The 4,388-nt window shown below is 39.8% G+C and overlaps 1 pseudogene; it reads right to left on the bottom strand.

Moving 5' to 3' along the window:
- Positions 1–3,159: 3,159 nt before the first annotated feature.
- LOC141489225 (ubiquitin-ribosomal protein eL40 fusion protein-like) lies at positions 3,160–4,133 on the bottom strand (annotated as a pseudogene).
- Positions 4,134–4,388: the final 255 nt, after the last annotated feature.

Here is a 4,388-nt window from a genome sequence, read left to right as displayed (position 1 = left end):
ACACCTAGAGGTCATCAATTGTATCACTACTTTGCATGATAGTTGTTCCCTAATTATTGATTGTGATTTTAAGAAACATAGATAACTCTTGCTATACAGTAGGAGGTTGTCTGTCACCAGAGAATACAGCTTTGGGGTTTTTGATTTAGACTTTAGGCCTTTGAATTTTAGTAACCTCTCTTCAGGAGAAAGGGATTATCTTTTCTGAAAAGTTGTAGTAGAGACTACTCTTATATATTGGCTTTCCATTTATAAGTCAGCCCCAAAGGCTAAAGCCATTCACCTCAGGATCATGGTTTTGTCACCTTGTTCATGTGAAGAAAGAAAGACAGAAAAGAAAAGGTATCCAGGGCTTTGAAAGTTTGGCTCAGGTTTATTTAGATAAATCCAAGTTCTATCCCACCTGTGATAGGCCACCATAAAAGGTACAAATCTAGGAAGAAATAATATTCACTCATCAGTTTTAGTCTGAGGGATAGACCTTTTAGATAGACAGGAAGGCAGTCAAGTTTAGGCTCTTAATATCTCCTGATCTTAGTTTAGGGACTCCCCTGATCTAGCCTCTAATATTTTTTCCCCCACTCACTGTCTTGCTTTGTTGAATATGTCATACAGGAAGTCCTTTGTACACACTGGCATCCTCCCAGTTCTGGCCTACTTTCTGGTGTTTTAGGGATGATCCAGTAGTTCATCAGGCATAGGTCCTAATTGCCTCTCCTAGAGTTCTCCGCTGAACTTACAGTGGTTGGATACCCAGGTCTTAGACACTCTCAAATGTGACAGTTTTTTTTGTTTTTTTGTGAAGGCTCAAATATAATGGATAGTTTCCTGAAGTGGAAGGAGCTTCTGGGAAGACAAGTGAACATTTCCTGAAGCTGTGGACTTAGAAAGTTGACTGGAGACACTGAGAGTAATCCTCCTCCTAGTAGTGTTACATCCTGTTACTTAAGTTGCAACTTAATTCTGAAATGAAGACCTCACAGAAGACCCCAGAAACAAACACAATTCCAAACAAATCACAATCCTTTCCCACCATTCAGCTTGTCCTTGGACCTGCTGAAGCACTTATGTATGCAATATACCCTTAACTGACAAAGAAAGATGAAGGATTTTTTAGAATGATGATTTATATTCCTTGAGCAAGTCAAGATCTATAATCTTCATGTTATTTAGAATTTAACATTTAACACAAATGATAAGGTATCTAAAACACAAGATTCATGGATTGGGCATCTGGCATCTTAGTCAGATCTCCTGGCAGGGCAGTCAGAGCTCCCTGGGCGGGGGTCAATCAAATGTTGTCCCTGGGGGTCAGTCAGATGTCCATGAGGGTCAGCTAGATTTCCCTCAAAGGCAGCCAGATCTCCTTGGGGATCAGTCAGATGTCCTGGAGGGTCAGGCAGATGTCTTTGAGTCATATCTCCCAGGAAGATTGCCATATGTTCGGGAAGAAACAATGTAGGGGCAGCTAGATGGCATAGTGGATAAAGCACCGGCCCTGGAGTCAGGAGTACCTGGGTTCAAATCCGGTCTCAGACACTTAATAATGACCTAGCTGTGTGGCCTTGGGCAAGCCACTTAACCCCATTTGCCTTGCAAAAAAAAACCTAAAAAAAAAGAAACAATGTAGACTCAAACCCAAAGTTCTCTTGAAAAAAGAGAACAATTCATTTGGTTGCTCTTTCTCTATCAACATTAATGGGGCTATATCTAACCTTGAAGCTCCTATGGTGATGTTGATGATGATGATAATGTGGGGTCTTCTGGAATATAGGATATTGCTGGAGGTATGACTGCTGCAACTGAAGTGGGTGCTCCCATGCATGTTGTAAAGGCACTGGGTGATAGTCTGGGTACAACTGAATCATTGTCTCTCTGCTGCTGCTGATGTAGTGGTAGTTTCACTACTTCACAAAAGGTTGTGCATGAGACATAATTCTCTGATCCTTGTGTTTCCTGTAAGGCCTAGAAAGACATCCATTGGCTAGAGTTTCTCTGAGACACTGACCTGGGGAGGTCATAAGGTTGAAATTCATTTGATGGCTTCATAGTTTGGGAGGGAAAAAAGAGACCTTTGGGAAATGTCATATGCATTTAAGACAAGTAGTCTCAATGGTTGAAGCCATACTTCTCCTCTCAATGGAAGAGTTCCTCCTTGGACCAGCTTCCTGTCTGGACTCCCCTGCCTGGGAAGGGAACCTGCATGCATTGGGTGTTACAAGTTCTTATTCAGAGAAGTCCTCTTCCAGAAATGGACTTGGAGAAATATTTTCTAGACACATCCATTTTTTTTCTGAGCTGATGGAAACCTCAGATGCTTGCTTTTTTGGTTTTGTATTGTCTGACTCTTCTATTTTGAAACCAAACTTGTATGCAAAACTCAGAAATATTGATCTGCCTAGAAAGTTGTTCTCTTTCTTCTATCCCAGGATAGCAGTTTTTTCCAAAATGGTTTATATTTATTTGTTTTTTTAAATAGTATACATTTTCTTCTGGTTTACTCAGAACTGTTATTAGAAGAATCCAACTTCCTCTCCTCTGGTAGTGTATTCTTGACTGTTTTCTTTGGAGAGTCATAAGATCAGAAGCAAAGGGTAGGAAGTAATTGAGAGACTTTATTTCAGAGCAATCAGAGATGGCAATAACCATTTATGGTTCTTTTATATAGAGACAGTACTATTTAAGGGACATGGAGACAACAGCAAAGTTGCTCAGAAATAAAAATTCTCAGATACAATAAGAGTAAAGTTCATGCTCAGTTAAACAGGTCTGACTGTGGTGGAGTGACTGCCTTTATTTGAAATCCTTCTGAAATTTTGGTTATGCTTGGACTCAACTGCACAATATTTCCTGTATCTTGAGATACAGGGATTGCTTTACACATTGCTTTTTATCCTTAGCACCCAACACACCTCCTGGATTTGGAAAACCCTTCACACACTTTTGTTAAATTGAATCAGATTGGAAGAAATTAGGTAGAGGTGGTTTGGGTTAGATGGGTTTGAATCCATCTCCCATGTCTAGGAACACCATCCCAACAAAAAGGGGATTTTATTGATATCATAGCCCCATTAAACTTGGAATTAGGCCTTATTACAACAAACTCAAGAGCACTTCAGTCAAGGAAGCCAAACCAAAACTGGGTCCCATGGCTTGTCTTTATTTGACCCTCTTCTTGGGGCACAGATTGTGGGTGTGGTCAGCACACCCACAGTTTACAATGCAGTTTACAATGCAGGAGTGCAGGTGGGCATAACACTTGCAGCAGATCATCTTGTCACAGTTGTACTTCTGTACCAGCTGTTGAAAGGAAGGTTCAATGATGTCCCAGGGAAGATGCAGCACCAAGTACAAAGTGGACTCTTTCTAAATGTTGTAGTCAGAGAGAGTCTGGCCATCTTCTAGCTGTTTTTTAGCAAAAATCTGTTGCAGATCTGGTGGGAGACCTTCTTTGATAGGGATTTTGGTTTTGACATCCTTAATAGTATCACTTGGTTCTCTGGTCTTGCTCCTCAGGGTTTTCACGAAGATTTGTATTTTTGCAACATGAGACTTTTAAAACTTTTGAGAATCTATCCTCTTTCTGAGTTTTCCAATCTTCTTGCATCTTTCTTTATATACTTTATGATCCAGTGACAGTGCCTTCTGTAGGGCTTATGGAACAAGACATTCTATTTCTCAAATGTAGGCATTTTCACTGGTTGTCTCTCATGTTTGAATTCTTTCTCTCCTTATCTCAGCTTCATAGCTTTCCTAAATTCCTTTAAGTCTCAGTAAAAATCTCATCCTCTGCAAGAAGTCTTTCCAGATGCACCTTTAAGATTGTGCCTCAACTATGAGATTATCTCTGATTTAGCTGGTTTATATCTTGTTTGATATATTTATTTGCATGTTGTTTTCTCTTTTGAAAAGTGGACCCCTGGAGGGCAAGACCAGTACAAAAATCATAGTTCAAACACTCACTGTCTGAATGAATCAAAAGGGATGTTTGAGTTTAAAAATGTTCCATTCCTAGAGAGTTTTAAATAAATAATCTTGGTGCTAACTCTCCACTTTCCACAAACAGCTTTACTTGGTTTCAACTCTAGATACCTTCTAGTGTTGTCCCCAATTTCTTTCCAGCTTGCTTCCATTAGAGTATAAGCTTCTTGAAGACCAATATTTTCTTTTTCTATTTCCTCAGAAATGAGCACAATGCCTAGCATATAATAATATATTTATTGAATTAAAAAATAACTAATCTTGGGGAGACTTAGCTGAGTCCAAATGTGGAAACAGAGGTGGAATAGAAATAGGCAGAGGAAGGGGGGGAGAGAGAGAGAGAGAGAGAGAGAGAGAGAGAGAGAGAGAGAGAGAGAGAGAGAAAGTGATCTTACCTTTTCCTAGGA

The sequence above is a fragment of the Macrotis lagotis genome, chromosome 5 (assembly GCF_037893015.1).
Source record: "Macrotis lagotis isolate mMagLag1 chromosome 5, bilby.v1.9.chrom.fasta, whole genome shotgun sequence".
Classification (NCBI taxonomy): Eukaryota; Metazoa; Chordata; class Mammalia; order Peramelemorphia; family Peramelidae; genus Macrotis; species Macrotis lagotis.
The sequence above is the reverse complement of the archived record's forward strand: the minus strand, read 5'-3'. Positions and strand labels throughout refer to the sequence as shown.